Raw genomic sequence first — 12,760 nt, 5'->3', positions numbered from 1 at the left:
ATCCTCACTTTGGGCAACCTTGTGAATCCCTCACAATTTTCCTTCACTAAATCTCTCACTCTCCAATCTCAAACTCTATCTCAAACACACTCCCACAAATCATTCTCAAGAGTAAATTCAAAGGAAAGGGTAGGGGTGTCAATTTTAAAACATTATTTATAGAAAATACATGAAAATTCATCTAAAAACTAAATTTATTCAATAGAACCATCCACAGTTTGTACTGTACGATCGTAGATCGACTGGTACAAATAGTTCAAAAATCATGGCTTCATTTTTGTATGAACTGGGATGAACACTATTTTATACACTGTGGGTCATCTGTATGAGTTTTGATTGTATAGTATGAATATTTCAAAATGAACAAATTCATATGATACGATGTGGTATGAACTTGATTTTGTATAATGTTTGTCATCTGTATGACTTGAAATCATACATTATGAACAGTTCAAAAATGCACACGTTCCAATGATATGATCTAGTATGAATCTAATTTCATACACTATCAGTCATCTCTATGAATTGATATCATATTGTACGAACTGTTTAAAAATAATAATGTTTGTTTGTATTATCAAGTATAACCTAAATTTTGTACTCTATGAATCATCTATACGAATTGATATCATATTGTATGAATAGTTCAAAAATAATTATATGTATATGGTATGATCTGGTGTGACCTAAATTTTATACTTTTTCAGTCTTCTATATGATTAGATATCATACAGTATGATCAATTAAGAGAATCAAGCCATGGTTTGATTAACTAGATTATGGAGAAAGAACTAAGTCAAATCATATAATACTATTATATGTCATATAATATGATCAGTTTTAAGAATTTTATACACTCTCCATGTGTGTGTGGTTACTCAACTACAATTACACTTACTCAGACTCAAGAAATAAAAAAGTAAAGATAAACAGACTTTTTTACGTGAAATCCTATTCTACCTTATCTTGAAGTCTTTAGCAAACTAGAATAATATATGATTTTCCTGAAATATTAGTACTCATAGTAATAATCAGAAATATCCAATATAAGTTTGAAAAAAAATAATAAAATCATAACAATAATATTTTAATATCACCAAAAATCAAAATCTCAATATTGATTACTAATTTGCAACATACTACTGATGTTAAAACATATGTACTACTAAAAATATAGAGGTGAACCTTTTCCCAGTAGAGTCTCCAAAAACAATTATGAGAAAATAAAAAATACATATATGATTTTACAAAAAATAATTTTTGTAATTAAAAAATAATCAAAGAAATAAGATAACATTCCAAAAGATGAACATGATGTCTATTAGGGAAGTATTTCAAAAGAGAAATAAGGTTTTAAAATTTTCACAATTCTCGCCATAAAATTCATTGACAAGAATATTATGACATCCCTAGGGATGAACATAACATTTTATAAAGAATTTAAAAGTGAGAATGGGCTCTATAAAATAAACCATTTCTTTGATTAAATATGATGGATAAAATATTATATCATCCCAAAAGTTGATAATAAAATTTTTCAAAGGATGTTGAAAATAGAAACAAGTTTTGGAAAGACTATCTATATTCCTAAACATCTTTCCCCTACCATATGAGAATGACACAAATTATTTTATTTTGAAGCTATAGGTTTCTAATAAGGGTAAGACACTATTATTAATAACATATCAAGAGTGGTGAATTCCCATACAATACTCTCAAATGATATTTATTTTATTTAAGTTGGTATTTTATTAGAAGGGAAGGCTAAATTTATTTTTTTCATTTTGGTGAGTTATTAATACAATGCATGCTATGCAAAATTCTATATGATTACAATTTTAAAAAAAGGTTTAAATATTTTTTATTTTATAGAGCAAGCATCCCCTAATACAAAATTGCACCCTATGGTCATGGGCATGTCCAAGGGTTCTAAGGAGGTTCCTATGGATAATTTGCTCAAGATGCAATGTCTAGTGGTCTGGGTTATAAATATTTAAAGATTTTATAGCCTTTGGAAATCAACTCAATTTGGGGGTTAGAGGGATTAGATTTCCCTCAAATCTAGATGGTGCATGCCTAATATATATGTAACTAACATATAATGAATCGGAGGTGATTCAAAAATCACTCAAAAGGGTTATGGGACAAGGGATTTTTCCCTTAACTTTGGGTTTAAAATTTTGAATTTTGTTTTATTAATTAAACTCATAAAATAATAAGGTCAATAATAAGGCAAATAAGGAACTCACTCATTATACTCCTCCTTCATTCCCCCGAGTGGGATAAATGTAAGAAGTCACGTAGCAAACTCCTGCTCCCTAATCTCTTTACTCTCTCAATTTTTTATGAGTAAAGTGGGAAGTGAAGAAGTGCTGAATAAAATTCTCTATCCCATTCTCTACCATGATCTATGTCTTATATGTATGCAAAATGTTTACCTTGAGTTGCTAAAATATAAGGAAATATAAGAATCATACAAGAAAAATTGAGGGTTTTCAGGTGATATGAGCCATCTGATTTAAATTTCTTATTTAGAAAGTTAAATTGAGTTTAAATTTTATAAATTAATCAATTTGGGTCTGAATTTGAGTCTAAATGAAACTCAATTTAAATTGATTTGAGCCTAACTGAGTTTGATTTGGTCCAATTGATCCATTTTTTAAATAAATGGACTTGACTTGATTTCAATTTAAGAAAATTGTGTTCCACGGGGATCAATTAAGTTGATCGAGTTCAATTGAATTTGATTGTGTCTAATTTAACTTTATTTGAGTCAACTGGACATGAAAAAAGTGTCAAAAGCCCTAAATAAGGTGCCTTACCAATACTAGGACACAACTCTCTACTCAAAGATGAAATACACAGAGTATCATACTTTTCCCTAAATACCTTAGGGGTTTCACAAATAAAATTTAATGATTCTCCTAGCTACTCACTAATTTTCTCTTCACTCACAAATTCATCTAAGATTTTATTAGATAAAAGATCCTCCCTACACTCCTTAACATTAGATTATTTGAAATTAACTTAAAAATAATTTTCATTCTTATCGATAAGGGAACTTCATAGACCTAAGCACATCTAAAGTCACCTCTTGGTATTAAACTCTCATAGTAATCTCAACTTTATGAAAATCAATCATAGCCTTACCTATATCTAGGAAAGGCCTCTCTAAGATAATGTGTATTTCCCTATCCTCCTGCATATCAAGGATAATTGAATCAATAGTGAAAATAAATTTATCTACTTTAATAAACACATTCTCTACCACCCCCTTATGATAAGTAAAAGGTTTATCAATAAGGTGAAGAGTGATAATGTTAGGTTGAATCTCTCCTAAATCTAATATCTTAAAAATGGATAAGGGCATAAGATTAATGCTAGCACCCAGGTCACACAGTACTCTTACATAAATTTATCCCCTATTGTCATTAGAATGGTAAAGCTACTAAATTCCTTTGTCATTTTAAGAGGGTTTCTTTGAGAGATAACCTTGTATTCCTCATTTAATATTACAATTTCAAATTCCCTAATTATTCTTTTTTATTAAGAATGTATTTCATAAATTTTGCATAGGTTTGTATATATTCTAAGGCTTCTAAAAAGATATATTAATAGCCAATTTCTTAAAAACATCCAAAAATAATAAAAGTTTTCTATCTGAATTTTTTATGATTAATCTTTGAGAAAAAAGTGGTTGAAGGCTCTCTAAAACTTTCCTTATTGGCTTTTAAACTTCTTTTCCAGGCACAATTTGCTCCTTAGGTGGGCTAGTTAAAAAAAGTTCTTCCACAACTAATTCCTCCAAGAGTTAATCCATAACATTATAGGGATTATATTAGACTACTCCTTAGGGTTTACATTAATGGCACTAGGAAAATAACATGGGGTCAACTATTAATTAAACTAGGTAACTTCCAAATTGATATTCTAAAGTTTGAAAAATAACAACAAGATTCTACAATTGATTCCCCCGCCTAATGCACTAAATACCTTAAAATATGTTCTCTTATCATTCTATTGATTATTTTGATTAAAGACTAAGGGATAAGAAGGTTTGGGTTTTATAAAGTAGTTTTTAAGGGTTATTCCAAGAACCTATAGATTTAGGTTGATTTGCTTTCAATTTATTGTCATGATTATTATTATTCTAACAAAAAAATGGTTGGTTCTTCCAATCTGGATTGTATGTATTGGAATAAAGGTTATTATGTCTACCAATAATATTTGTAATTTCCACCTCATGTATATTGGGATCACTAGAATGATTAAATTGATTTTCTTTTAAAGACATGGGTGATCCTATGGATAGATTAACTCCAAGGCTATCTAATTTCCTAGAAATTACTACTACCTAGATACTAAACATTTAAAAAGAATCAAATTCATAAACATAAGAAATCTTCCTATGATTCATCATATCTAAAAGATATTAAAAATTATATGTCATCATTTCTTTAATTAAGGCACAATCCTCATTAAAAGGCTTTGACATTAAAGATCTTCTAATAGTCATATTAATTATAGCTCTAAAAAATCCTACTAAATAATTATAAAATGTTTAGATAATCAACTAATCAAGTAAGACATGGTGTGAACATTTACTAAGCATCTCCTAAAAAATTTTCAAACTTTCATTAATTGACTCTCCATCCAATAAGGTAAACATAACATCATTCCTAAGCTTGGCTATCTTTGATGGATGGAAATACTTAGCTAAGAATTGAAAGTATGAGATGCGCCAAGAGGGGAGGTGAATTGGAAATTCATTGCAATAAAATGACAATCCTAAACATGAGTTCTAATTTTTACGTGTTTTAAATTTTCAACAAGAAAATTAAATTGATGCGGAAGCGAATGCTTAAAATAAGATTGCAACAATAGGTGGTTAAATTTTAACTTACTCAACAAAGAATTCCATTATGATTTTCAACAAGGAATTATAACAAAAGTAAAGTGGAAATTACTTAAATTAATTTGGTGGCTAGGGTTTTTAATTAAAAACACATCAAACAGTATGATATGTGTCATACAATACGATTTGTTCACAGATAGCCATTAAGCCAGAGGGGATCGTATTGTATGATTGAAACTCGTACAGTATGATCGATAGAAAAAATTTTTCATTTTAAAAACCTCTCCCCCTATGTGTGTGCATGGTTGCTCAGTTTTGCATACACTTTGTGATTAGACTTAGAAAATAAAATTAATAATAATAGAAAAATTACATGGTTATAGACTCCAAATCCTACTCTATCCAGTCTTGAGTTTTCTTGTTATCCTGAGTAATTTGTGATCTCCTTAAAATATTAGTACTCAAAGACAAGAGTAAAAATCAAAAATATTCAATAAATAATAATTTAATTGACATTATTTTTCATCATTAAAATCTCAAACTAGGGGTCATGAACTGCAATAATCTCCCCCTTTTTATGATGTTAAATAATATTGTTAATAAGTAAACTAGTAAAGATTTTTTTTTTTTTTAATTTACTAAAACATCATGAATAGAAGCAGGAACAAATAATAAAAAGCATTTCATTAGAATTAAAAATAACATGATAAACAGGATATAATAACTAAAGCACAATAAACTTCTCCCCCTTTTGACATCACTAAAAAGAGGAGTATCATACAATACCTAAAAAAAAGAACACATAATAGGTACAAGTCAAAATGTAGGATTCTTATCAGGTGGAGGTGGAGGTGGATTTGGCTAAAAGTAATGGTGGATGGATGCGAATTGCTAATCAATTGAAGAGAATCTTTCCCCAAACCATCGCATGTCCTCCTCTTATTGTTACTGTTGTTCTTAAATGTGAGTGTTAAGGTGGCTTTATAGTTGGTTGAATCGTTGGACTAGGTCATCATGAGGATAGGCCGGTGTAGATCCTCGGGGTGGTGCATGCTATCTTGGTGGAACAGGAGCTCCTGTTGGAGCAGCCTCTCCTTCTTCATCAAAATCTGGTTCATTTTGCTCTTATCCCCGATGAAACAAAATATGAAAGGAGGCATCCGTATAGAAAATGGGTAGATTGTAGGGCTCACTAGGATAGGTTGATTGATATTTTTGGTGAAGAATGTAACCTATTATGTGGCCAAGGGCTAGGTTTTTCTTTCTACGGGTGGTAGGGAGGCGAACTAAGGTCATATTTTAGATATAATCAATAATTAAATTAGCCTCATCAAATTTGGTGTTTGATAAAATAAGGTAGGTAACAACATATAAGATTGGGGTCATGTGGATTCGCTAGCTTTGGGTATGATTGAAGTTCAAAGAACATGTTGAATAATTCTGGCATTTCGGTTTAATGACTAAACAAGTGGTTGGTGTTGGTAAAAAGCTACATTCCTAAGGACTAGATCTTTGGTACTCTAGTCCAATTCATTTGTAAAAAAGGAATGAGCTCTAGAACCTTCAGTAGATAGCCCAATGTATTGGGCGAGGTCTGCCTTAGTGATTTCGACAAGTTGTCAGCAAACAATGGAGGTGAGGGTTAGGTTTTCAAAAATTTATAGTTAGGTTGGCCAAGAATTCAAATATAAGTTCATAGTTGTACATGAAGGCTAGGGTAAGGAGGAATTACAAAGTGGTGGATGCGAATATGCTCAGTACTTCAAAATTTAAGGCAGCATGATTCAACATTCGAGATGGGATAATTTTGCATGCTTTGAATTTGTGGTAGGCTACTTCATCTTTGGCAGTCAAGAAACGCTCGTTGGGACGGCAAGAGGAAGATGAGCTTCTAAAGATGAGACGATCGCACTTGTTGGAGATTGCCAATGAGTGAGAACAGGTAAGAGTGAGAGAGGTGGATAAGGGATGAGTGAGGTGATCATAGGTGCCCTCAAATTTATATAGTTTTTGGGATATCATACAATACGATCAGGGATCATACAGTATGATGTGTCATTATGTTGTCTAAACGAATGATTGGGAAAAGGTGGTCAAATCATATTGTATGATCAGTATTATATAATATGATATGAAGGATTTGTGATCAACCCAAGGGTCATCGGTACGACCTTTGACGAAAAGCGTCGTACAATATGAATGGGTGTTCGAATAGTATAAACCACAATTATATCGTACTGACCCACTTTAAGTCATCCTCATCCGTTTTGTTGATGTGGATCATATAATATGAAGAAGAAATATCATACAGTATGAAGTACAATTATATTGTACTAGACAGTTTGAATTCACAACCACGTGTATCATATAGTATGATGATAATCGTACAGTACGATATAAAGAGAAGAAATTAGAGCTAGGCCGTTGGCTTGACAAAGGGTTGTGATTTGTGTAATTTGTATAGATCATACAGTATGAAAGTGGATTGTAAAGTATGATTAGACAAAAAATTGTTAATTTTTTAGATGCTCTGAGAGGGGGGTGAATTGGAAATTTGTTGCAATAAAAAAATAATCTTGAATAGGAGTTCTAATTTTTATGTGTTTTTAAATTTTCAATAAGAAAATTAAATTGTTGTGGAAGTGAATGCTTAAAACAAGATTGCAATAATTGGTGGTGAAATTTTAACTTACTCAACAAAGAACTCCACTATAATTTTCACCAAACAATTATAACGAACGTAAAGTGTAAAACATAAACAAAGTTTAGTAAGGGAAAAATCACACCAGAGAATTTATATTGGTTTGGTCACTTGACCTACATCCACTCCGAGAATTTCACTACTAAACTATAATTCTCCTTTTACCCCCACAGCAAGGTGGAGAAACCTTTACAAACGTCACTTTCACCTTCCCGGTGCGGTGGAGTACCACACACTATGTCACCCTACCTATGAAAGTAGCAAACCTTTTCATTTTTCTCCCTCCTAGAGAAGGCAGAGTACCTTAGAGGACATGAACCTGAAGGATCTCCCCCTTAAAAAGCTTCCCATAAGATCTTTTCAGGCCATAGAAGGAGTAACGTGCAGCAAGCTAAGAGCAACTGTGTGATCTCCCTCACACTCCTTCTCCCTCATAAAGCCCACTTTCTCCTTCCTCTCACAAACCCAAAATCTTCTCAAAAAGCTCTCTCTCAAGAAATCACCCTCTAGTCACGCTCCTCTCTCACACACTATTCTCAAAAAGACAAAAGTTCATATATTTAAATCAGGCTCCAAGAAACCCTAAATTTTTAATATATATTTTTATATTCATACAGTATGATGTAAGATCGTACAGTACTACCAGTTTAAAACAACCTTCATCCTAGTATGAAGGAGTATGAACAGGCAATTTTTCTAAATAACCTCATACAATATGATATAAAATCATACAGTATAATATGTTAAATTCCTTCTATTCATACAGGATGATGATAACTCATCTTTTTATGTCGTATGGTATGACCCACTTCATACAGTACGATATGTTAAAACCTTCACATCGTTCGATACGATGTTCGCATCGTTTAGTATGATTAGTACAAAAATCAAGGGATTGTCTGGTACGATGTTCGGGATGATCAAAAATAGCCTTGGTATCTTGTACAGTATGAATCATATTATACTTTACGATCACTAATCATTAATTAATCCTTAATTTAATTGACTAATCACAAGGGTTAATTTAAGTAAGTATTCAAAACCTCGTATTATACGATACAATCATACGGTACGAATAGTTCAAAATTTAAGAATTAAGAACTTACTTAAATTAATCTAGCAACTAGGGTTTTTAATAAGAAATACATCGTACAATATGATACATGTCATACTGTACGATTTATTCACAAATAGCAGTTGAGCCAGAGCAGACCATACAGTACGATTAAAACTCATACAGTACGATTAAAAATCGTACAGTACGATTGAAAGAAAAAAAATCATTTTAAAAACCTCTCCCTCTGTGTGTGTGCATTATTTCTCAGTTTTGCATATACTTTGTGGCCAGACTCAAGAAAATAAAAATAATAATAAAAGAAAAATTACAGAGTTATAGACTTCAAATCCTACTCTACCCAGTCTTGAGTTTTCTTGTTATCCTGAGTAATTTGTGATCTCCCTGAAATGTTAGTACTCACAGACAACAGTAGAAATAAAAAATATTTAATGAATAATAATTCAATCAACATTATTTTTCATCATCAAAATCTCAGATTAGGGGTCATGGACTGCAACAATAATTTCTGAGGTAAATCATTCTAAGAGGTAAAAATCCTAGGGGTAAGGAAATTAACCACATTTTCTTGCCTTATCTCATAAACAAAAGGGAAACAAACAGAGCCTAATAGCATCATTAGATACTCTATTATAGTTGAATATTACATAAGTCTCAAAAAATAATCTACAAGTAAATTGGGATCCTAAATAGGAGTTCCACCAAAGTGTAGCTCTGAACCATTTTCATGATCGTAGGTTTCAACTCAAAATTCTTAACTTGAATGGTTGGTCTATAAATACTCCAGAAATTTTATTAATTAAGGGATTTGCATACTAAGCCCTAATCATGATTTGCTTCAGCCATCTCTAAATATTTAGTCCTTCATATTTTTTTGTAAGGGTCATTTTTATTTCTAAATGAAACAAAAGGGGTCCTTACTATATCTAATATGGATATAATCAAGATTAGAAGTTTTCAAATTGATGATGTTTCTAAGGAGGAAATTATGTCAGATGATGGTAGTTATCTGACTTTGAGTAAGGAGTCCATCCATGTCAACTTAGCTAGACTGGAAAGATGGCTAGTGGGAATGTTTATTGGGAGGAGATTGCCTTTTTTGTGTTAAGTAATGAATTAAAGTGCAAATGGTCATTGTTTGGAGATTTTCAGCTCCTCTCCATCTCTTCAGACTCTTTCACACGCTTCTTTGAAAGTGTCGAGGCTTGGGATGATGTCTTTATGGGAGGGCCATGGATCATCATTGGTGGATATATTATTGGTTTAGATCGTTGGTCTTCTTCCTTCTCTCCGCAATCTATGATGGTCCTTTCTTCTCTAGTTTGTATTCACTTGCCTCTAATGTATTGGGACAACACCAACCTTGCTCGTATAGCTTCTTTCTCTGGACAACCTCTACAAGTTGATGCTCAAACAAACTCCTTAAGGAGAAATACTTTTGCTCGTATTTTTGTAATGATGGATCTTGGTTGCTAGCTTCCTTCATGAGTTTGGATTTCTATGCTTCATGGAAAGTTTTTCTAATGGGAAAAATATGAGGGGATCATCTACCATTGCTTTCATTGTGGCTTTATTGGGTACAAAATTAGCCATTGTCCTAATGTTTCACAATCTTCTAAGCAGTCCGCACAATAACCTCAATGTAGCATAATTGTTCTACTTTGTGCAAGAATTATGACAACCCTACTTCTGGTGACCCTCTCGTCACTATCTTTGGTTGTTCTAGTGATGGCCCAATTTCATCTTCCATGATCTTGCCGACCCTCCATCCTCCTCATTTGCCAAATAGTGAGAAGGATGGAAAAAAATTAGAAAGCTATGGGCCATGGAGTTTTGTTACTACAAGAAAATTGAAGAGACAAAAGAAGAAGAATCCCATTTTAAGTATTGGCCGATAAAAGGCTACTCGCCCTATCACAAGTGAGGAAATTAGTGTTCCGGCCAAGCATGTTTCTCCTTCTAGGGATGGTGATCTCTCTAACATACCATTTAAGTTTTCCACTAAGGCCTTCCTCATGCATCCAAGGCAATCTTGTCCAAGGAAAGATAAGAGTCCCTATGACTCATTTTGCTAAGGAACTTCAATGCTTGGGGCCAATTACTAATCAACAAAGGAAGTGGAATAAAAAGGGTGGTGGGGATGACTCCCATGGCTCACATTAACAACAAAATTGTAGTTTTTCCCATCTTTTTTATGAAGTGTATGCATGTTTGGTAAGTTGCAGCTTATTCTATGCTTCTATTTTCCTAATTTTGGTTTGTTATGGAAGGCTTCTTTTTATGCCTCTTCCTTGATTATACAATTTCTATACTTGTTGTCTTTATTTTAATGGAAAAAGAGAGGAGTTAAGTAATTCTCTCTCTAAAAAAATCACAAATCATAAATGAAATAATGAAATCCAAATAAAAATAAATTCATAGAAGTTTAAAAACACTTAATAGAAATATAAAATAAAAATAACTCTTGGAACAAAAAATAATAATATAAACAAAAGGAGGATAAAATATATTATTTTTTTTAATAATAGAGATAAATAATTAAGATATGCAAAAAATTTCCCAGCAATTGTGCCAAAAATTGGTTGGGCGATCTATTTGCTACGCAAGTGCATATACCAATCAACTAATAATATGGAAAGTAGAGTGTTGATCCCACGAGAAAAATTATACCCTATGAGTGCCCCTAGTAGTGCCTATTAAAAATAGCAAAATTTATCCTATTGAGTCATGTTAGAATTAGTTATTTATAAAACTACTACGATTGTTAAAAAGATACTTCAATTAGAGTAATATGTTTTGAACTTTTGACGATGAATATTTTCCTAGGTAGAATCTTCCAAATTATGTTATGAATTAAGCATATGCACCCTTACATCTTTATCAATCTTATAATGGTGTAAAATAAAATTTTCATCGTACTACAGTGATTATATTTCCTAGACACCAAAAACCTATTTATCTTATGTCTATGTATGAAAGATTTTGATTTCAATTCTCCTATTTATTCCATCATTTCTTCATTAAGGCAATGAACGACATTAAAATTTTAACCTAAAAAGTTCCATTGAAAAAATTAAATTAAGATTGAAAGTAATTAAAAACAATATTCATTCATTCAATGAACTAAATTCTACAAAAGGAAAAAAATAAGCTTCATCCACATTATAAGACCAAAACTAAGAATTAGCTAGCCATAGAAATGATTTCACACAAAATAGGATACATTATATAAAATACAACAAATTATAAGAGTTCAAGTGAATAAAATATCACTAAAAATAGCTTTCATAATTAATTGCAAATAATAGATGCTTCCCGGATCATTCTCCCTTAAGCACAATCACTCTACACACTTAACTCCCACTGTCGTATTATTTTGTACACAAAAAATAAAAGCCCAGTCCTCAACAATTCAAAAAGAAAACTATTTAAACTTAGCAAAAACTAACATAAGCTTTATGGTGCTCAAAATGATGGTGTTGTAGCATTACATAAATGAACTAGTGCCTTGGCAATGGAACATTGGTCTTTGCAACAACGTTTGATTGAATCAATGTGATGCTTCAATAGTTAACCACTCCAACTTCTATGCAACTACATTCTAGGGGATTTGGCACTGTGGTGCTCTATGGCTCTGAGATGCTCCAAAAGATGGCTTTGTGGCACTAAATTAATTATATACTTTCCATAACTAGGTGGCACAATGGTGCTTCAATGACACAGCTAGGGAGCTACCACTGTTGTGGTGCTTGAAGGATCAGTGTCAGGGCACAAAATTATTTTGCAAAATTCTTTGAACTTAGTTGTGCATCTGCTCCAGAGTGGTGTTGAGCACTCGCAACACTGTGGCATAGATTATATGGGCATCGCAGTACTAGAGATAAATTCTCATTTTTGTGGCCTTTTCCTTAAAAATCCTACACAACAACAACTAAAAAATAATAATAAATTTATGAAGAAAACATTAACATAATGTTTACTTATCATGGAGCTCCTTATAAGAGGAAATAAGTACTTCATAATTGAGACTATATATTGATAAGTTAGATAATCATTATAAATCTCATAATGTGAAGATAACTCCTCTAAGCCCATCCAAAAGGTTTTCATGTTAAAATTTTAGAACATA

Source organism: Dendrobium catenatum, unplaced genomic scaffold (genome assembly GCF_001605985.2).
Source record: "Dendrobium catenatum unplaced genomic scaffold, ASM160598v2 fragScaff_scaffold_323, whole genome shotgun sequence".
Lineage (NCBI taxonomy): Eukaryota > Viridiplantae > Streptophyta > Magnoliopsida > Asparagales > Orchidaceae > Dendrobium > Dendrobium catenatum.
This window is presented reverse-complemented; position numbering follows the sequence as displayed.